The following is a 23,305-nucleotide window of genomic DNA, read 5'->3' on the forward strand; positions in this document are numbered from 1 at the left end:
AAGCTGTAATTTTTTTTATGGATCCAGGCTTGCTATATGTGAAATTGATGAGGTATGTGATACTGTGGTTTCAACAAAGCTTGATGTGCACCTTTCCTCCGTGTCTAGTCAGGCTGATGGAGAGGAGGTGAGACTCTAGGTACTGTAATGGGAACATTTCAGGATATTCCCTCACTCATAAATACTCAGGATAGGTGACAGAGGCTGCGCCCACGTTGCTGGAACACCTTGTAACATTCTCACCTGAGATGTCACCACACCTGACATATCACCTCACCTGACATATCATCTTACCTGAGATATTACCTCACCTGACGTATTATCGTACATGAGTTGTTACCTCACCTGACACATCACCTCAACTGAGACGTTACCTTCGAAGGGACTGTCATCTCTCTCTATGCCCCACCCCTTTCCTTTCCCGTGGTCTCCAGGACTATCCCGAAAGTCAGATCCCAGCTGGCCCTGGGATCATTTGTATTAAATGAATCCAGGCAGAAGAGAAGAATGCACTCAAATGAAGGCAATATTTTGCTGTTTTTTTTCAATCACAAAATCTGCTGGGAATATGTGTGGAAATGGAGAGAGATTGTGAATGTACTAGTCAAAGAGAGAGGAAAATTATTAAAAATTAGTTTAATTTTATTTCTATGGCTGCATCTACAAGAGCACCTGGGAGTGCCTTGAACTGTTTGGTGTGTTGACTGAATACTATGTAAGGTGAGATGTCAGAAAGTCGCTGGTGTGATGTGAAAGGGGGTATATGAAGATGTGAAGACTCTGGGCATGCGTGAGCTGTCTGTGCTCTCTATGGGGGTGCAACATTCTCTCCCTTTTTAAGACCACCAAGAAGAATATTGATAAGCGAACCTAGCCCTTGTCAAAAGTGCTGTTATGTGTATGCAAAGTGCTATGGACTAGACTGTGTTCTCCCCAAATTTATATCTTGAAGCCCTCACTTCTCAATGTGACTAGATTTGGAGATAGGGCTTTGATGAGGTAATTAAAGCTCAGTGAGGTCATGACTGTAGGGTTCTAATTCAATAGGATTGGTGTGCAAGGAAAGGCCATGTGACACAACAGCGGGAGGGTGGCCCGGACTCCATGTCAAGCAGAGAGAAGACAGCTCTGCCCATGCCAAGATCTCCAACTCCAGCCTCCAAGACTGGGAGAAAGGAATATCTCTTGCTTAAGCTGCCCCGTCCATGGGAGTTTGAGGAGTAGACATCGAGGACCAGTGTGGGAGCCAGTAGGTTTCACTCACAGAGATCTTTGATGACCCTAATCCATCACAACATCCCTGGGGACCAAATAGAGACACTGCACATGTTAGGGTCCAATGTTGGGGGGAAAAATAATTACGACGAGTGGGTAGTTCTCTTCTGGAACATGCTGCCTCAACTGTACCCAGACCTACATTATTTCCAGACTGGGAGTCATCCAAAAAGGGCCCTGTGAGTACATGTAAGGGTTCCCAAAGGGAGTCAAAAGCATTTACAAAAGTAACTTTACATGAAGAACTAAAAACATCAGACTTTTCAAGATTCATGGGCCACTGGCTCTGACTTCGCACATATCCTCCTTGGCTCAGAATGATTCTCTTGTAACTGAGAATGGGGACTTTTCGGAGAAGGGGGTTCCATTAAATGGAGTTGTGCTACAAATCCACCTCACCTTGGGCAAAGTAGGTCCAAGCCAGCGTGTCACTATTTCCCCTGTTTCTGAATGTATATTTGGACTTGATATGCTTGATAACTGGCAGGGACCTGAACATTGGCTTTTTACCTTCAAGTCCGGATTATAATGGCAGGACCTGTCAGGTTTCTCCTTCTTACCAAAATGGTAAACCCAACCAACAAGAGGTCCCTAGAAAATGATGGAGATCCGTGCTGTCTTTACAGTCTTGCAATAGGTAGGGGTAGTGGTTCTTAATGTATACTTGTTATGAGCTGAATTTTGTCTACTCAAAACGAACATGTTGAAGCCCTAACCCACAGGACGTCTGAATGGAAATGAATTGGGAGACGGGTCTCTGAAGAGGTGATTATGGTAAAATGATGTTATACAGGTGGGCCCTGATCCCATAGGAGTGAGGTCCTTATAAGAAGAAGAGATTAGGACACAGACATGCACAGAGCGATGACCTTGTAGGACACAGGGAAAAGACGGGGTCTACATGCCAAGGAAAGAGGCCTCAGGAGGAACCAGCCTTGCATCCGCCTGAATCTCAGACTCCCAGCCTCCACCACTGCGAAAAACCAATGGCTGTTGTTTAAGCTACCCTGTGTGTGGTATTGTGGTATGGCGGCCCTAGCAAACTAAACCAATGCCAATTCAATGAGCCTCTTGGGCTTGGCTGAGGACTGGCAGGTTGTGTGGAGATTTCCTGGATCGTGGTGAGCTTGCTCATACGGTGTTGCTAATTTCTTTGCTGTTCCACAAGTGGCTTATGTCAACCCTGAAATCTAGGAAGCATCTATGGATACGGGAAATTCTTTTGTGTCACTTTCCTAATCATCACAGCTCAAGTGTTGGAGGCGGATAGTTCAAGAAGCAGGACCTAGTAAGATATGCCATGTATTGCACAGACTTGCCCCCCCCCCCCACCCAAAGCTATCTTTATTGGAAGGATATTTGATCCCTGTCCTATCTTAGGAGTCAGACATATTCCTCGCACACAGTCTTGATTCTATCATGGTGATAGGACCTGTAGAGCAAGAAGAAGCAATTGCTTTGAGAGCCTTGGAGAGAAATGTTAACCAAGGGCAGCAAATGAATATCACACACACACAAAATTAAGGGATTGGCTGCTCGGGTAACATTTTTGTATGGTCTGCTGGCTGAGACTTGCCAGGGCATTTGATCTAAGTTGCTAGAAGAGGTGCCCCATTTGCACTCCCACTTTGGGTTTTTGAGATAACATGCATTTCACTTGAGTATAACATTCCTACTGCATCCACTGAGTTATCTGAAGCACTTCACTGCTTTGACAGAGACTCGCATTAAGGAAAGGAATTTTTAGCAGGCCGAGGAGGCAGTGTGAGAAGCCATGTTACTTGGCATTGATAGCACCAGTAGATTTTGCTGAATCAGAACACACTAGGAGTGTCTACAGGGGGACAAGAGTGAAAGACTCAAGGTTGTGAAGGAAGCGTCCCAGTGCAAACCAGCTTCAGGATGGCTTTTTGCGCCCCAGAAGACAGAAAGAGAGGCTCACGTGGAGCTTAATGACCATGCAACCCAGGCCCCCATCAAGAACTGCCCGTCCGCACAATCACGAAGTTGGTGTGGGTCATTTTGCGGAAGGAGAGTAATTGGGACTGAGCGTCCACAGTTTCTGAGGGTGGACGCAGGACCTAAATGTGAAGGAACCGTGTGTGTTCCTCATTCTGCCGCACTGCCTATCCTTCCCAAATCTACACCTAGCAGCCTCACGAGGAGTCCCCATGACCATTTGATCCACAGCGGATCCTCTGCTGGTTCACTGATGAGTCCAGAGGCAGACAGCCGTAGACTTGTGGCCCGTTGGTGGCTTTCAGGTACTTAAAATGGTGTGGGGGGCTGTCCTCAAGGAGCAAAGTAAGCTTGCCAGTGAGAGGAATTTCAAGGAGGACCACTTGGGGTCCACTTGCTGAAAGACAGAGTTGGCCACAAAGAGGCATCTACTACTGGTACTAAATACCTCTGTTTTCTATTTCCCCTGCAACTTGGCATGGGGTGTTGGTAGGATAAGCTCAGCATTTAGCCCATTTAGGAGATGAATGTGAGGTGGGCACTTAGGGGTGGAAGTGACCAACATGAATAGAAGCATGAAGGACCATTAGATATTGGGTTGACTGTTGAGTTGACCGTTGGGTCTTGGGTGTTTGTTTAACCTTGGGGAGCTGAGGCAAGGTTTCTTTCTGGGTTCAAAAATAATTTGGTAAGAAATGTCTTAAGGTGTGGTTAACCATTTCCTCTGGCTTGATCCTTTCTGTGCAATCTTATGACTTGGTTGTCTACCTTCTTGGATATTCAGAAAGATACTACCATGTGAGCACCATTTAAAATTAAATTAATTTTTTTTTAATTTTTTTCAACGTTTTTATTTTTTTATTTTTTTTTTATTTTTGGGACAGAGAGAGACAGAGCATGAACGGGGGAGGGGCAGAGAGAGAGGGAGACACAGAATCGGAAACAGGCTCCAGGCTCCGAGCCATCAGCCCAGAGCCCGACGTGGGGCTCAAACCCATGGACCGCGAGATCGTGACCTGGCTGAAGTCGGACCGACTGTGTCACCCAGGAGCCCTAAAATTAAATTAATTTTTAAAATTAATCGTGGGGCCAAGCAGAACAAGGACATATAAATCTCTAGTGACTTGTCTAATAGTTCTTTTTTTTTTTATGTTTTTAATTTTTTTTTTTTTTGAGAGCAAGAAAGTGTGAGTAGAGGAAGGGGCAGAGAGAGAGAGAGGGAGGGAAAGAATCCCAAGAAGGCCCCACACTGTGCAGAGCCTGACTTGAGGCTCGCTCTCACAAACCGTGAGACCATGACCTGAGCTGAGCTGAAATCAAAACTGGGACTGTTAACGGACAGAGCCACCCAACGGCCCCGTGCAATAGTTCTTCTTAAAGTATGACTCTGGCAGCGCCTGGGTGGCTCAGTCGGTTGGGCATCCGACTTCGGCTCAGGTCATGATCTCACGGTCTGTGAGTTCGAGCTCCGCGTCGGGCTCTGTGCTGACAGCTCAGAGCCTGGAGCCTGTTTCAGCTTCTGTGTCTCCCTCTCTCTCTGCCCCTCCCCTGCTCATGCTCTGTGACTTTCTGCTTCAAAAATAAAGCATTAAAAAATTAAAAAAAACAGTATAACTCTGTTGTTATTGGATTCATAAACATGTATAAATGAAGGCAATTGGCTTAAGGCACTCCTCCTGTGGTGCGAGAAGGGAGAATCTAAGGTAAATGAACACACGTTTCTACTGATTTCACGAAAGGCGTCCTAATGCGAGGAGGCTCTACATGCACATTGTGCAGGAAAGGTGGTCGGAGAAATGTGTCAAAGAATAATAATAATGAAAGAGGTAAGAGGGGGGGAATGCGCAGGAAACAAGGGGGATGGGGGGAATCTACAGAGGGCTAGTAGAGGGCTCGAATATCCGGGCTTCCGCAGGGAGCCGCACTGGTTGGGGCACAGCCATGTGTTAGTGTTGAAAGAGAAATGGTTCGACATGATCCCTCCCCGCGGGCGCTTGACCACTCACCAGCAGGGCAGGAATTAAGGGTGAGGGGCAACAGAAAGGAACGCTTACGGAGACCTCAGTTGTGCCTCGGAAGAGATAAACAAAACCAGCCTTCCGCACACGAAGCGAAGCGTCCCAAAGCTTTTTGTAAGGGAGCAGAGATAAGGGCTTCTTCACTCTCAACAGACCCCAAATGCCAGAGTTTGTTTATGAGAGCGGCAAGGAGGGAAGTCAAGGAAACACTGTCTTTTCTAAAACCGCATACAATGGAAAGAGGAACACAGGGACGGCTGCAGAAATGAAAACAGAGTGACAACCCAGGTGGACGCTACTGTTCACGGAGAAGATAAGGGGAAATACTCAACGCAGAAAAGAGCCGTTCCGAAAGCAGCCAGTGGTTTAGAACACGTTCAGAGAAACCTGAACACGTTCCAAGTGCCCGCCTCAGCGACTCACGCAGAAATCCAAGCTAATCTCTCCAGGAGTAGGCACGGCAGCTTGTGCTGATCATGAAGGTGACCTAGAGCATGGGGACCCCAGGGCGAGGGGGCGGCCCACCCAAGGATGACATTCGAGGGGGGATTTCCTCAGCCCACCGGCCAGGCGATGAGCTGGCTGCAATTCTCTGCTCTCCAAGCCCAAGGGAGTCTGGCAAGGCTGACCACCAGGGTGCACCTGGCATTCAGAAATGAGGGTGGTGCCCTCCCTGGGGGTGGGTAGAATACCTACAGCTCAGGCAGTCTGTCCGCACCTACCCCACCTGCCGAATACAAGTCCATCCTGCGGTCATGGGGCAGCAGGCAGATTAGAAGTAGATCGTTCCTTCTGGGGTATTTGCAAGTGGTTCCCAGTTGTGGGCACTTCTCTGCGGAGTGCCAGGATAGAAAACCAGAGATGGGGTGCTGTGTGCCGGATGGGCTATCTGGTAAACCTGGAAAATAACCCCATGAGCACGGAGGCTAGAGGCTTCTGTCCTGGGTCCTACTTCCCAGGACCCAGTTCTGATCATCCACCGTCCCGATTTCTCCCTGCAAGGACACCAAAAGATCAAAGACCTGCACTTCATTTTAGATCCCATTCTGGGTACCTGGGACCCTGGAAATCTCTGCTTCAAAGACATTGTCTACATCGACTTCCATGGCCGGTGTCTTGTTCAATGAGCCACACACTCGACCACATTACTGTTCTCACTGGTGATCATGTGGCTGCTGTAGGGAATTGATGGGAGTATGGGCACCCATGGAGGACAGGACTGGAGCGTGGATGTGTGCTAAGGGGATGGATGGAGTATGGACATTCATGGAGGGCAGGACTGGAGTGTGGATGTGTAAGGCGATGGATGGAGTATGGGCATCCATGGAGGGCATGACTGGAATGTGGACGTGTGTTAAGGAGATGGAGTATGGACACTCATGGAGGGCAGGACTGGAGTGTGGACGTATGTTAAGGGGATGGATGGAGTATGGGCATCCATGGAGGGGAGGGCTGGAACGTAGATGTGTGTTAAGGGGATTGATGGAGTATGGACATCCATGGAGGGCAGGGCTGGAGTGTGGATGTGTTAAGGGGTGGATGGACAGTGAGGGTTAGGTGGAAGGTGACTGTGCAGGAGGAGATGTCCCCGTGTGGGTGCTGAAGAGGTGAGGGGCCGGACGTGGAGGTGGAAATCACTAGGGGTGTCTCAGGAATGGGCGTGCATCGCACAGCCTTCCCCATGTGTGAACCGGCCTTGTAGGCTGTTACAAAGGTGTGCCGACGGCTCAGAGCCTGGAGCCTGCTTCGGATTCTGTGTCTCCCTCTCTCTCTACCCCTCCCCTGCTCACTCTCTGTCTCTCTCTCTTTCTCAAGAATAAATGAACATTAAAAACATTTTTTTTTTTAAAAAGAAGAAAGTAGTCAGAAGTACGCTTGGGCAGAGTTCTTTGTAGGGTTTCAGGAGACAAAGACATCAAATGCTGTATTTAAGATGGGGTGCTGCCTTAAAACCCAATCCTGGCTGCATTTCAGTTTCATAAGAAACCCAATGCTGCTGGTGGATTTGGCATATGCTGGACGTGAGGGAGTTAAGAAAGTCAGTGAACCAGATTTCAGGCGATACTGAAGTCTTACAAGCACTGAAGTCTTTTTTTTTTCTTCCCAGAGAGCAGACAGCATTAAATAGTTTGTTATGAGCTAAAAGAATGTCACAGGAAAAGCATCCTGATCTCTCAAGGCTCACTGGTCATCCAATTTCTTTCTACCTTGGCAAGATGACGGTCTGGCTCATTATTTTCCTGCATATCCCTGTTATCTTGTGATAGGCAAACAATTTATTTTTAAACAAAGGTCAAACAAATTATCAGCTTTGGACGTTTGCGCTCAGGCAGAACATTGATGTGGCTGAATAGATACAATGCACGAAAATTGTAAGGCAAAAGATTTGGGGCGACCTGGGAATGACAACCTCTCATTTTTTTCTTCCTTCCTTCCTTCCTTTCTTCTGTTCTTTGCCTGCTGTTGACATTTTGTTATATTTGCATCTTTCAAAAATTTTTTATATTTTTTAATGTTTGCTTATTTTCGACCAAGCGACAGATCATGAGCAGGCGAGGGGCAGAGAGAGAGGGAGACACAGAATCCAAAGCAGGGTTCAGGCTCCGAGCTGTCAGCACAGAGCCCAGTGCTGGGCTTGAACCCATGAACTGCTACATCATGACCTGAGCTGAAGTCGGATGCTTAACCGACTGAGCCACCCAGGTGTCCCTGTATTTGCATCTTTTTAATGGTTACTAGATGTTCCTTCTTTTTCTTCACCTAGCAGACAATAGCACTTTCTTCTACGTCTGCATCGATTGGAGTAATGCTCCAAATAGCACGTTTATTATTTATGTACGCATTATCTTTAAAGGCTGGGAAGAAGGGAAAGGGAGTTTTTAAAATACATTAAAATTCATTTCCACTATTTTTAATAACACTTTAATTATTCACGAATGTAAACATTACATATGCAAAGGCAAATATCATCACAAATTACTATCTGGAGTGAATTCTATAGTGGAGGCATACAGAATGCATGACGCATCCATTTAAATTTAAATTCATGTTATTTATTTCCTTGGATGATTGCACTATGATTTGGTTAATTATTCCCTGTTGTGGCACATTTAACTGGCTTTCTTTCCCTTCTTTGCTTTTATTTAAATCTTGCTAAAAATAAGGCGAAAACAAGCACATGTGTACGTGGGGACTCTAAATCTGGTCCGCTGGTTTTGTTAGATCCATTCTCAGGAGTGCTGTTGGTGGATAAAATCATGGTGTTCATTTTGGAGGTGTACCTATTTTCTTAGTTGTCCACCATAACCAAATTGTGGCTATCCTAGGAATTCAAGAATGGTTGGTCATCAGAAAATATATGAATGTGACTCAATCCATTTACAGAATAAAGGGCAAAAAAATACATCTTTAAAAATAGGTCGTTTATTTGTTTGTTTATTTATTTGTGAGACAGAAGGAGGCAGGATACGAGCAAGGGAGGAGCAGAGAGAGGGGGAGACACAGAATCCAGAGCAGGCTCCGGGCTCTGAGGCATCAGCACAGAGCCCGACACAGGCCCCGAACCCACGAACCATGAGATCGTGACTTGAGCTGAAGTTGGACGCTTAACCGACTGATCCCCCCAGGTGCCCCTAAAAATAGGTCTTTAAAGTATCTTTTTTCCCCCACCAGGAGACCATAATTTAGTCCATAACACTGTTGTAAAGGGATGTGGGAACGGGCTGTCCTGTTTCCTGGTTGAAAGTGATGCCATGGGCCAGAGAGGGAGAGTTAGAAGGTAAGTACGTTGCTTTGGGAAGGACCTGAATTTGAACTCCAGCATGTCTCCTACATGTAACTGGCCAGAAATGAGTGTCGGGGCCGTGTCTGGAAGCAAAAGAGGTTGAGGAGGTGTTTCAGTGCACAGCCTTGTGCCCAGACCCATCGTGGAAGATGGTCATCTAGGAGGAAGGAGGGAGGCGTACATGGTACCCTACATGGCTCCCCACAGACCCTGTGAGGAAACATAAAACCCAAAGGTACCTGCACCGATTTCCAAGCCACGCGGCTATAGCATAGACCTGGCATCTTTCAGACCTGTGTCTGAGGACGATGGTAACTCTACTGGCCCAGAGTTTTCCAGAATGTGCACTGTGTGACACTGGAGCATCCTTCTGATGGGTTCATTTACTTGGCCCAGCTCGTTTATGTTACTGTTGAAGTTTATGGATTCTTCCCTATCGTCACCTCCACGGAATGGCAGGAGAAGCCAAGTCTTGGCTTTCGTGTTCCTTCGAAAGTCGGCAGTGTTGTAAGATCTGTGTTTTCGCCCTTGCGAGAGCAGAGGAGGAACATTCCAGAACTTTGCAGAAAATTGTGCCAGATGCAATCACGAGTGTCAGGTTCTTTGGCCTTTTGGCCCCAGAATAAGGTTTGTGAAAGCAAAGGGAATACACTGTGATTTTCTTTGTTTTCCCCAATATTGACCTTATTACTATGGTGTAGTTGAAAGCACTCCTTGGGGTGCCTGGGTGGCTCGCTCCGTTAAGCACCTGACCGTGAGTCAGGTCATGATCTCGCGGTTCTTGACTTCGAGCCCTGCGGCCGCAGAGAGAGAGGCGAACGCAGGATCCGAAGAGGGCTGTGTGCTGATCAAAAATAAATAAGCATTTTTTAAAAAGTACTCTTTATATTAAGTGCATGATTTCATAAAAGGGGAATTTCGACCTCAGATATTTAGTTTAATGCGCTATATTTTGCATTGTTTTTCCTTAAAGAGTTAACTTCTCATTTTATTAAAAAATACATATATATTTCAGAAGCAATGAGAAGTATATATATATATAAAAATATGTGCTATGTATAGCTATATAGTATAATAATATGTATAAGCATGTAGTAAATGTATTTCATATAATTACATATTTATGTAAATACAGATATAAAAATATATTTATATAATCTATAAATCTTTTTACATATAATTTATAACTTATATAATCTATAAATCTATATAACTCTATATAATAGGTTATATAAATATTTATATAATAGAATATATAACATACATATATACATCTACATTCCTAAATGTACATATATATATTCTTAAATAATATCTAAATTAATTTGAAATACCTCAGTTCTCCATTTTATGCTATTCTTATCGTTCTTCTGTAACAAGTTGGAAACTTGAGGCCAGCTTTGTCGGTCTGTTTGTTTTTCAAGGCGCAGCAGTCACTAAAATGGCAAGTTTTCTCTCTTAAATACTGCATTTTCCCCCCTAATCTGTCAAGTGACCTTTTTTGGAAAACAAACATCCCGAACGCCTTTGAAAGCCCGAGACAGCATCGTCTCGCTATGTTTTTTCAGTGTCCTTCGTCTGAGCCACTTAAATGTCTGTCAGTAAGTGGAGGCACGTCCAAGGCATCGATTCCCCGACCGTCAGAGTTGAAATCGCAGCCACATGGCACACAGGGGAAGGCGGGTCCACAGGGAGAGCCACAGGTAGGGGCTGTGGGTGATGAGCTCAGATCTGCAGCAGAAAAGCCTGTAACAACACGTGTGCAATAGCAGCATCACACCTGTCGTGACAAGCAGTGGGCCCTTAGGGGACAGACCAGCTTTCCCGGGGATGCCACTCAAGGACGGGGTTGTTGGTCTGGGCACAGAGGAGACATGCTGGTGGGTTTCCCTGGCAGAGCCTCAGGAGCAAATACCACCAGCCGGACACGGTCCCTGTAGAGAACAGGCGCGTGTGGATGCCTGTAGGGTCCTCTTCCTACGGAGCTGGTGCAAGGAAGGCATTTACACGGCACGGATGGGGAGCACTGACATGATGTCGATTGTGCGTTCTCTGACATAAGTCTCAGACACCCTGATTCGCCACGTCGTTGGGAATGTAACCAGAGTCTAGGAGTCGGCACGGAAGGATGGGAAAGAAGGATTTATGGAGATACATTACAAACGCCTGATGTTTGTAGTTACAAGGAAGCCTTTCTTAGAAACATGGAGTAGTTTTCTTGAACGGGAGACTTGTTATATTTAGTGTATGTGTTCACGTCTGCCTCTCAATCTCTTATTTCTAAAAATTTGCACCGACGGGAGCTCCAGTGATAGAATATGACTACTCGAACATTGCGGATGGAGGCAAGTCTTGCCCCCAATTCATGTGTGAAAGTCCTAACCTCTGAGACCTCAGGATGTGTCTATATTTGCAGGTGGGGTCATTTTAAAAGGGGATTAAGGTAAAATGCGGTCATCAGGATGGCCCCTGATCCCGTAAGACTGGGGTCCTTTTAAGAAGAGGAGATCAGGACACAGACACGCACACAGGGATGACCACGTGAGGACACAGGGACAAGACGACCTCTACACGCCAATGAGAGAGGCCTCACCAAGAACCAGCCTCCGCCCCTCCTGGGTCTCACACTCCCAGGCCCCCAAACCATGGGAAACCAATGTGGGTTCTTTAAGCTGCATACTCCATCGTATTGAGTCATGGCACCCCAGGAAACTAATACAAGACACTTTCCAGTACAATTCTTGAACCGCTGATATTTCACCTACAGAGGCAAACCTTGACCATATTCACCGGTATGCAAAATTTCTCTAATAAAGGGTCTTGTATGTTTGTGCCTTAAATTTAAAAATGGATTCCACTACCAGTGCCATTCACTGAATAAAAATGAATGCAAAGAGAAACATAAAAGAGGTTTTGCATAGATTGTACTCTGCATAGACTAGGGTTTTTGTGTCGCTTTCCTCCCTCCCCCCCCAAATTTTTAATGGGGTTATATGTGTTTTTATTACTGAGATGTGAGAGTTCTTTATATGTTCTGGACATAAATCCCTCATCAGATCCATGATCTGCAACTACTTTGCGAGGTTTAAACAGCTCCGATGTGCAGAAAACACTTCAGCCCCATTTCTGTGTCTAATTTAAACTGTAGTGAGCCATATAGTTTCTATTTAGCTATGGCTGAACTTTTCTGAACCCAATTGGTCTCCTGAAAGCGTGACATTTTCCATAGATCTGCAGAGGTCTTGGGCTGACCTTGAGGTTAAAGTCTGCCATGGGATATATGGATCCTCTCTCTACACAGTTACTAACGAGAACAGAGAAGACGGAACACCACTGAAATATTTCTGTGATTTTTAAGTGTTCTCCTAAAAAGCTCTGATAGCTGTCAAGAATGTTTTAAAAGATGGCATATTTTCTATAAACCAGACGTAGAAACATCACTGCCACAGGAAGATGGGGAGAATGAGGCTGGCTGACATTGATTTAGCAAATGATTGAAAGAATTGTTAGTTTATATATACATCTGATGTGTATATATATATATATATATATAGTGAATATACAGAGCGTACATATAGTATATACAGTGTATATATGTTACAATACTTTATGTGCTATTTTTACACTTAGCAAGTGCGTAAACAATTGTTAGTATGTGTATCTGATACATAGAGTGTATATACAATGTATATAAAGTACAGTACTTTACATGCTGTTTACATTTAGCAAGTACTTAAAGAATTGTTACTATATATATGTGATATACATGTAGTGTATATACAGTATATATATATACAGTATATATAAAGTACTTTATGTACTATTTTGACATTTAGCAAGTGCTTAAAGAATTGTTAGTGTATGTATCTGATATGGTACATGTATAATAGTGTGATAGATAATAATTATGTTATAGTATATATCATATATTATGTAATTATTTTATATTATACTATTATATACGAATACACTACTATCTATAATATGTATAGTACACACAGAATAATTTGTATAATATACATAGAAAGTATATGTTTAATATCTAGGTAATATATATATATATATATATATATATAGTGTAGTCATTATTCCTGCTTGGATAGTCTATTAAATATTTTTTTCAATGTTTATTTATTTATTTTGACACAGAGAGGGGCAGGGAGGGGCAGAGAGAGGGAGAGAGAGTATCCCAAGCAGGCTTCGCACAGTCAGCACAGAGCCTGACGTGGGGCTCGACCCCATGAACCATGAGATCATGGCCTGAGCCGAAACCAAGAGGCAGATGCTCAACCGACTGAGCCACCCAGGCACTCCAAACCTATTAAATATTTAACAAAGCTGCTTGTGCATTATACATGATGGTGTAGGATATACTCTTTCAGTTGAATATTGATAAGAAATGTACTTTACTTGGAAAACATTTATATTTCCCATCCTGTCCGATACCTGAGAGGGTAGAACCCATTTTGGAAGGAATCATTAAGTAAAATATTGATAATTACCATGCTATTTTCATTGTTCCTCTATATTAACTGAAGACTTTTGTAGCCAGAGGCATTTCTTTCCTATTCCTTCTCTCTTTCTCTGTCTCACACTCTCTCTTTTCTTCTTTCTTTCCTTCTTTCTCTCTTTCTTTTGCATTTTATTTTTATTTCATTTTTTTCCTTGAGATTTTATTTTTAAGTAATCCCTATACCCAAAGTGGGGCTCAAACTCATGGCCCTGAAATCAAGAGTCACATGCTCTACCCACTGGGCAAGCCTGGTATCCCTCAGGAGGCATTTTAATGCTTTTAAAGCATGTTTATTTTTTAGAAAGAGGGAGAGAGAGAAATAGAGCAGGGGAGGGGCAGAGAGAGAGGGAGACACAGAATCCCAAGCAGGCTCCCGGCTCCAAGCTGTCAGCCCAGAGCCCGACGCGGGGCTCGAACTCACAGACCGTGAGATCATCAGCCGAGCGGAAATCAAGAGTCCTCCTCAACTTTAACCTGTGATAAACATTTCTTAATTGGAAAGGGAGAGGCAAAGGCAGACTTCCGGCATAAATTGATACGAACACAGCTAAAAAAAGAGAGAGAGAGAGCAAAAAAGATAAAGGGTGGTCAGCTTGCTGTTACAGCCATGAAGACAGAAAAGGGGAAATACTCGTTAAATACTTGTTAAAGCAACGGGATCTCAGCATATTCCTAACCAATCTCAGAAAATATGTATCAGTAAATGCCACCAATTATGAGGCAAGAAAATTACATGTTCTCAACATAAGAGAAACACAGGGTCTCCTACGTGGGCAAAAGTCTGTCGTCGATATTTTTAACAGTTTGTCCCTGTGGCCAGGAGGGATGCAAAGTCACTCAACCAGAGTTGAAAATTAGGAATGGGCTGGGGGGCGCCTGGGGGGGCTCAGTCGGTTGAGTGTCCGACTTCAGCTCAGGTCACGATCTCGAGGTTTGGGAGTTCAAGCCCCACGTTGGGCTTTGGGCTGACAGTGTGGAGCCTCCTTGGGATTCTCTCTCTCTCCGTGCCCCCTCCCCGCCGCTCATTCTGTCTCTGTCAAAAATAAAGAGACGTTAAAAAAGTTAAAAACAGTAGAAAGGGGCTGAGGTCAGTACTGGCATAGAAAAAGGAATTCACATCTAACAGTGAAATAACTATAAGTGATACACACCCAAATAAATCAACATTAAAAAAAAAAAGAAATGGGCTAACAGTGAAATAACTGTTAAGTGGAAAGGAATTGCATTTATATATAAAATATTGTAAGTCATATACACAAAGCTAATGTCAAGTAAAACTAAAAGGGGCCGTCGTTCCAGCAGGATTACTAGATACGTGGCAATCATCTGCTTATGGCTTTTTATCATGGCCCCTGAGGTGTCTGATTCCAGTTTTTCTCTTGTGATGCAAGTCCCTGGGTTGCTTGGTTTTCTTCTGGAAAAGAATGGCTTTTTTTTTAGAAATGGATGTGTCTTATTTGTTTCTGGCCATTAAAAAAAATAAAATTCAGGGCACGTGGATGGGGGTAAGCATCTAGCTATTGATTTCGGCTCAGGTCGTGATCTCACGGTTCGTGAGTTCGAGCCCGGACTCAGTTCTGTGCTGACAGCTCAGAGCCTCCTTGGGATTCTCTCTTTGTTTCTCTGCCCCTCCCCTGCTCGTGCCGACATGTGGAAACCACGCAGACACCCGTCCAGGGATGCATGGAAAAGCAAAGTGTGAGCTGCCTACCCAGAGGACGTGTCATGTGTGATCGTGTCCCCAACAGGCAAACCCACGGACACAGATATCAGATTCATGGTGGCCAGGGGCTGAATGGTGGGGGGTGAAAGTGTTGATTCCATCTACCACGGGTGAAATATAGTGCAACATTAGCTCGATATGTGTCCATTAAAGCTACCACTTGGGGTTCAAGGTGCTTTTATGTTGAAACATAAGATACCTAGTTCGCGCTTCCAAAGGTGTTACACTAACATATTTTTTCACCTGGGAATGGGAACAATTTGACCTTTGCGTCATCCTATTTTCGGAATTGCAACATATACAGAAAGTTGCCTGTTCCAGTTTTGCTCTGCGTCCTGATCCTCTCCAGGGAGAGACTTCAGAATCTGCAATTAACCTCCCAGAGGCCCAGGCCAGCGGGTGAAGACAAAAGGGCATAAATAGAAATGATAAGGTTAGACATTTGCAAAAAATCTCTGCAGGGATATGGAACGTGGAACGGACAACCAGACCCCAGACTTTGGTCCCACACGACTATCCCGAAGGTTTTGCAGAGAATTTCTGGTAAATGTAATCAATGTACTCGCTCTGTAATAAAGATTCTTGCCATTAAAACAAGTAGAACTCAGGGCCACCTGGGTGGCTCAGTTGGTTGAGCGTCCGACTTCGGCTTGGGTCATGATCTCAGGTTCATGAGGTCGAGCCCCACGTCGGGCTCTGTGCTGACAGTTAAGAGCCCGGAGCCTGCTTCAGATTCTGTGTCTCCCTCTCTCTCTCTCTCTGCCCCTCTCCACCTCATGCTCTTTATCTCAAAAGTAAATAAACATTAAGAAAAATTTTTAAGTAAAATTCACAGTCAGATTGTTACAAAATAACTCTTCCGGCCTCCACTCTCTCAGGCACAACTCTCTGTATCAAATTCCGGGAATCCACACGGATTTCGTACTTTGTCAGTATGTTGCATCCATTATCGTTTCCTGTGGCCATCATCTTTCTTATTACGTGGTTGTCATTTAAAATGAGATTTTAGATATCATCGAATTGCTACGATTGATGGATTCTATCTGGAAATGGCTTCGCAAGAGCCTCAGAGAGCCCAGGAGGTTGGAGGATTCCGTATTTCCGGACAGTTAATGACTACAAATTGGATCACGTTATTGCCCTGCTTGGCGATGTTTTCGTAGGCACTTTCTTCATGAACTAATTGCATAGGCAATCTCATTGGGAAGCGGGCATAGAAACAAGATAGCCAAGTCAACGTTTTATGGATCAAAATCGTATTTCCTGGCGAGAATCCACAATTAGGGTAGGTTTTACACGATATGGAAGTCTTGGAAGACGGGACCAGCTTTATCAACGTAAACGTATGGTTAACCTTCCATCATACACAACCGAGCTATGTATTAACCGTGATCTGTGTATGGGGCAAAGACTGCATTTCTAAGAGGTGTGTGTGTGTGTGTGTGTGTGTGTGTGTGTGAGAGAGAGAGAGAGAGAGAGAGAGAGAGAGAGAGAGATTGACAGACGCTGTGGGTCAAATATGGGTGGAAATGTAGGATCTATCAATTTGTATCATTACATAGGGCTATGAATTTTCTTTTTCTTTTTTAATGCTTATTTACTTCTGAGGGAGAGAGAGAGAGCAGGGAAGGGGCAGAGAGAGGGAGGCATAGAATTGGAAGCAGGCTCTAGGCTCTGAGCTGTCAGCACAGAGTCAGACATGGGGTTTGAACTCATAAACCATGAGATCGTAACCTGAGCCAAAGTCGGACGCTTAACCGAATGACTGACCCAGGCACCTCGAAAGACCCCAAGAAGTGCCCTCCTTAATGCCCATCACCCATCTAGCCCATCCCCCCTCCCCTCAGCAACCCTCAGTTAGTTTCCCATATTTAAGAGTCTCTTACGGTTTGCCTCCCTCTCTGTTTTTATCTTATTTTTCCTTCCCTTCATAAAGAAATTGGGAAAAGTAGAAAAACGCAATAAAAAATAGATTCTAGGGGCGCCTGGGTGGCTCAGTCAGTTAAGTGTCTGTCCAACTTCGGCTCAGGTCATGATCTCACGGCTCGTGAGTTTGAGCCCCACATCGGGCTCTGTGCTGACAGCTCAGAGCTTGGAACCTGCTTGGGATTCTGTGTCTCCCTCTCTCTCTCTGCTCCCTCCCCACTCACACTGTGTCTCTCTCTCAAAAATAAACATTAAAAAATTAAAAAAATATATATTCCAAATTCAATGAGCTTGGAACCTATGATACTTTGCAAGAAAACTAAATGGACCTTTTGGGAAAGATGGTCTTTCAAGCAGACTGATGGGCAGGGCTGGGGACAAGGCAGGGAGGACACAGACAGGATCTCCAGCAGCCTTGGGACACCCGGCTTCCTTCCTGAGAGGGATCTTGGGGAGCACGCGGTGTTATGTGGGTACACCTGACCCCCACTTTCAGATCTGCGTGGAGCCCTGGAATCTGGGGCACATTTGCTCGCCTGCAGTCTTCAGCATACCCTGATTCCCCAATCTTGCTCAGAGTAGGGAACGTATCCCTGGAAAGCAGACCCTGCCTGGGGCACAGGGACGCGGAGAGTGGGGTTGGCATCACAGCACTCAGCCTCTTCCTGTAAACACGGCCCTCTTCCAGCTGCCTATTGAATTTGAGCTTTTCTAGACAAAGTCAGTAAATAATAGCACGAATCGATGGGCTGCAGAGTGCGTCCTGTGTCTACGATGCTGGCTTTCATAGGTAACGGAGTTATGAGATCTTTATTCAGGGCAAGCAACACTTTGGTTCTGGGCCAGAGAGAGAAATTGCTATAACTGATACGTCCGAGACCCACAGGGAGGGAACAGGAGACTTAAGCCCATGATGATGGGGAAGCTTCAAGGATGTAGGGTTTGCATGAACAGCATGGGGCTCTGCAAATGAGGTAAATGCAACCAGTTGTCCATGAGATGGGACGGGGTGGGGGATCACCGTGCAAGTGCCATCGGTCAGTTGATGAACGGGTTCCGGTCAGGATACCCTGGGAGACAGGATGAGTGGTGACCCCTTTGGAACATTGTAGGTGTTGATTTGGGCGGTGGGAGATGATGTTCTACGGACACGGCTCTAGAGCCTGAGGTCCGTCAGTTAACTGAGGGTCACTTTAAGCTAAAGGAGAGGACATCATGAAAAATGGATACACAGTGTGCTTGGGTGGCTCAGTCCGTTAAGCATCTGCTTCTTGATTTTGGCTGAGGTCATGGTCTCAGGGTTCGTGAGTTCGAGCCCTGCGTCGGACTCTGCTCTAACACCATGGAACCTGCTTGGGATTCTCCAGCCCAGCTAGTAAGGGGAAGAGGCAGAGTTTGAGCCAGGACGGTAAAATTCAAGGCTCTGCTCTTAACTATGTTTTCTTTATCACCGTAAAGATGAACTGGGGACATGGCGGGAGGGCAATTTATACAGTGTTTTGTTTATTACCTGTGCACAATTACTAGAAATCTTGCCATGAGCTGTCCAATGTTTCTACTAGGTCCCAAATTACAGAAATACTGTGTTCTTTAAATTCTCAGGAGCTTTGAAAACACCTCAGGGAGTAGCAGTTGTAGGCAGGCTTTCTTGAGTTTAGAGTAGACAACCCATCTTTTCAAAAATATTGAAAATTTTACTCAAAGTAATATTTCAGTCCTATTGAATACACTAAAAACGAAAAAGGGAATCAGTACTTAAAACTAAAACAAAAAAAGAAAGAAAAAAAGAGTGGACGTGTGTCGTAAGGGGAACAGAGCCTCCTACGGGTGTCCCCCTTGTGTGTCTGCTGGACACGTGAGTTCACCCGGGATCCTCAGATGTGTGTTTTCCATATGCCTTCTGTGTAAATTGTACCAGGTCTCCACAGCTCCCTCACCTTGGATGTGACTTCCACAATAAGGTCTACGGAAGGGACAGGGGAGGGCAGGATTCCCCATCTCAGCTCTGTCTCTTCACGGCTGAGCATTTTGGGATCACATTCCCCCTCTCCTCGGAGCCTGCAGAGAATTTAAATGAGATAATATGGGGCGCTTGACGGGCATGCCCACAAACAGCACTGGTTACTGTGGTTTGAAATACATTTCTACTTGCTGGGATGAGCCCTGGGTGTTATACGTAGGGGATGAATCACTGGAATCTACTCCTGAAATTGGACCACTGTGTGCTAACGATCTTGGATATAAATTAAAACATGAATAGATACTAAAAAAAAAATTTTAAAGGAAAAAAATACGGGTGCCTGGATGGCTCAGTCGGTTAAGCGTCCGACTTCAGTTCAGCTCATGATGTCACAGCTTGTGGGTTCGAGCCCCGCGTTGGACTCTGGGCTCACAGCTGGGAGCCTGGAGCCTGCTTTGGATTCTGTGTCTGTCTCTCTCTCTCTCTCTGCCCCTCCCCTGCTTATGCTGTGTCTCTGTCTCTCAAAAATAAATAAACATTAAAAATTTTTTTAAATAAAATAAAAGAATAAAAAAATAAAAAGAAAAAATAGAATATATTTCTGTATCTCTCTGCTGTCCCTCCTACAACATAAGCCACTGTCTGCGGGACAGACATTGGGTATCCCTTAGATGCTTCCTTGTGGTTTCCTCCCATATTAGGAAACTCCCCCAAATATCTGTTCCTGACAGATCATGACCGGCACTTACGTAGAGACACCAGACAGGTGGGGTGCTCTGAACACACGGGGTACAGAATTACAGGGACGTCCTGTTTACTTTTCATAAAAAACATACAAAACTGTCACTGGAGGGAGCTTTTCACTCAGGAGGGAAAGTGTCTATTTGGTTATTTAGAGATCTCTCGACCACATTTACTGCTTTTCTTTGTACCGAGTGACCGAAAAGGCAGGAATACGTGTCTGGTTGATTTAAATACTCAATAATATTTCAATCAGTATAATTCATTTTAATTATGTAATATCATTTATTTATACCTATTTAAGTTTTCTTTTCTTTTTTTTTGAGAGACAGAAGCAGTGTGAGTGAGTGAGGGGCAGAGACACAAGGAGAGAGAGAGAGAATCCCAAGTGGGCTTTGTACTGTCTGCACAGAGCCTGATGTGGGACTCAAACCCATGAAGCCATGAGATTATGAGCTGAGCTGGAGTCGAGTCAGATGCTTAACTGACTGAGCCACCCGGGCACCGCATTTATTACTTACTGAATGATATCAATTATTTAATCTTGAAATTAATTTTAATACTTTCTTGACCATTAATAGTACTTTAATTGTATTGTTTTAGTGATTTGATCATTTTATTCAAGTATTAATCAAAATATCTATTTTATACAATCTCCTATACATTAGAAAATGCTTATGTAGGGGCGCCTGGGTGGCGCAGTCGGTTAAGCGTCCGACTTCGGCCAGGTCACGATCTCGCGGTCCGTGAGTTCGAGCCCCGCGTCGGGCTCTGGGCTGATGGCTCAGAGCCTGGAGCCTGTTTCCGATTCTGTGTCTCCCTCTCTCTCTGCCCCTCCCCCGTTCATGCTCTGTCTCACTCTGTCCCAAAAATAAATAAACGTTCAAAAAAAAAATTAAAAAAAAAAAAAAAAAAGAAAATGCTTATGTAATATGGAAACTGTGGAATATGAAATTATAATTATGAAAATCCTTAGTAATGGTATTAATGATGGTATTAATGATTAAAATATTTACTTGTCTATCTTCTAACATTTTCTAAAATGTACAATTTAGCGGTATTACGTCCTCCATTCACAAAGCTATGTAACCATCAGCACTACAGAGGAAAACATTTTTTTTTTCAACGTTTATTTATTCTTGGGACAGAGAGAGACAGAGCATGAACGGGGGAGGGGCAGAGAGAGAGGGAGACACAGAATCGGAAACAGGCTCCAGGCTCTGAGCCATCAGCCCAGAGCCTGACGCGGGGCTGGAACTCACGGACCGGAAGATCGTGACCTGGCTGAAGTCGGACGCTTAACCGACTGCGCCACCCAGGCGCCCCAGAGGAAAACATTTTTAATTGAAGGGAACATTGAAAAAAAAAAACGAATATTTTAGGTTTTTTCAAAGTCAAAATTGCATTCGGTGATAATCAAAGGCCGCCCTCATTAGCTTTCTAGCTGGTGAGATCTCGTTGGTGTCACACAAAGCCCATTCCTATGAGCCATCATTGACCACGTGCCATGAATGTCCAAGGCCCATGACCAACGTCTCATTAGGAGGAAGGTGACCTAAGTCCCAACTTGTACCTGAAGTGAAGGACACGGAGGGCAGCTCAAAGTTATCCTCTTTGGGGTGGCAGGAGCTGGGGTTTGATTTATCCTAGGATAGAAGTCCTAAGTTTGCATAATTGCTGAGGCCCAAGAGAAAGACGGCAGGATGTTGGAGAACATTCCATGCCTTGCCTCCCCCACGTTGTAAGTTGTTGAAATTATCTCTGGGGAATACAATGGTCTACAAGCTGCGTGCATGTGAAGACATTTCTTCACAGATAAAAGTGGGATCGCCCCCAGCGAGTGGCCTTATTAGGAGGTGAGACTTCCCAAGTGTCCCTTGACCTGCCTGGGAAGTTTTATTCAGAAAAAGGGCCATGAAAAAGTTTATTTTGAAAATCACACTCCACTAAGAAATGAGCGTTATTTCCCAGAAAAGTGCTTCAGTGTTTGGGTTTACAAAGAGATGTACAAAGTTATTTCTTGGTCTTATATTGGACACTGTTTTATGTGTCTCATCTTGCTTCAGGATACATTACAAAGTAATGAATGCCTTTAAAATTCGAATGTAGCAAATTAAAAGACACTGGAATTGTATGGCTATTGACTTTTAGCTTTTATGTGCTGATTCCCAGCAATTAAACTTTCCTCGTTTGACCCTGTTCTAAAGGATTAAACAATGAAATGTAATTGTGTGAAAACGTTATAACATTAAAATACATAGAAAATATCAAATTATTAAGATATGTTTCATATTTTCTGAAGTTGTTTTTTCCCTAAAGTATACTAAAATCTATTAAAAGGAAAAGATATACCACAAATTCTAGTTCCTACATATTAAATCTTATAACTTGAATTATTTAAGTAAATTTGTGAGTTTCAATCTATGTTTTCAAAATGAAATTTAATCTACCATTTAACCTTCTCCTGGTGGCTAAAATAAGGAATAATAATATATATTATGTGTATATATGATAGCATATAGGTTATATATTATGTATATACAACATATACTTTATATAGTATAGATACTAGTAAACAATATTAAAAAACCATTATATAGTGTGATACATATATGTATTATGCATATATGCATGTATCCTTATGCATATATTGTTATGCAAATACATATGCACAGCATTATGCATATACAAATACGTGTTATATCACTATATCACTATGCATATAGATATACACACCATTATGTACCTATGCAAACACATATCATCATGCACACACATATAGCACCATTATGCATATATAAATACCTATAACATGCAAATACGTATATGCACATATGTATCAAACCTTTGATATGAAATATAAATGTTTAAATATTGAGATCGCTATATATGTCTAGCACTGCGTGCATATACATATTTTCCATGTAATACATATGAAACTACACATGTATGACTTTTTGAAATATTGTTCCATGCTTACTGTAACACATTTGTCGGTGGCCTTGCCAGCTTTCGTGAACACCCCATGAATCAGGGACAACATCTGGAGCCACAATTTGGAAGACGCAGAGAAGAGATTAGCGCATGCTTGGCGGTGCTGGGAATGATGTTTTTTACTCAACAATCTTCTGCATCAGGGCTTGGCAAGCTTTTTCTGTAAAGAGCCAGAGAGTAAATATTGTCAGCTTCCGCCTAGGAGGTAAAATTGAGGATATTATGTGGGTGTTTATACAGCCTTTTGTGGTGCAGCCATCTACCGGTGGAAAAGCCATTCCTAGCCATGGCTTGCACACGCTCATTCTGTAGTCGCTCTGAGAGGAAGTGCTTGAGCAATTAATGCATTTTTTCACTCACGGAAGCAATTCTGCAGCTCAAATACGTGTCCACGCTTCAAAGCAGCGTCTGC

General features: G+C 44.0%; 1 long non-coding RNA gene across 4 annotated transcripts in view; it reads right to left on the minus strand.

Moving 5' to 3' along the window:
* LOC123383337 overlaps positions 1-23,305 on the minus strand; it is a 275,231-nt gene that overhangs the window by 2,461 nt on the left and 249,465 nt on the right. Inside the window, exons 13-15 of one of the 4 annotated variants that reach the window (XR_006592927.1) lie at positions 22,880-23,053; positions 10,371-10,472; positions 8,819-9,880 (exon numbers count right to left, since the gene is read on the minus strand). This is a non-coding gene — a long non-coding RNA (uncharacterized LOC123383337). The other 3 variants (XR_006592930.1, XR_006592929.1, XR_006592928.1) reach the window with 3 other exon arrangements.

Source organism: Felis catus, chromosome X (genome assembly GCF_018350175.1).
Source record: "Felis catus isolate Fca126 chromosome X, F.catus_Fca126_mat1.0, whole genome shotgun sequence".
NCBI lineage: Eukaryota > Metazoa > Chordata > Mammalia > Carnivora > Felidae > Felis > Felis catus.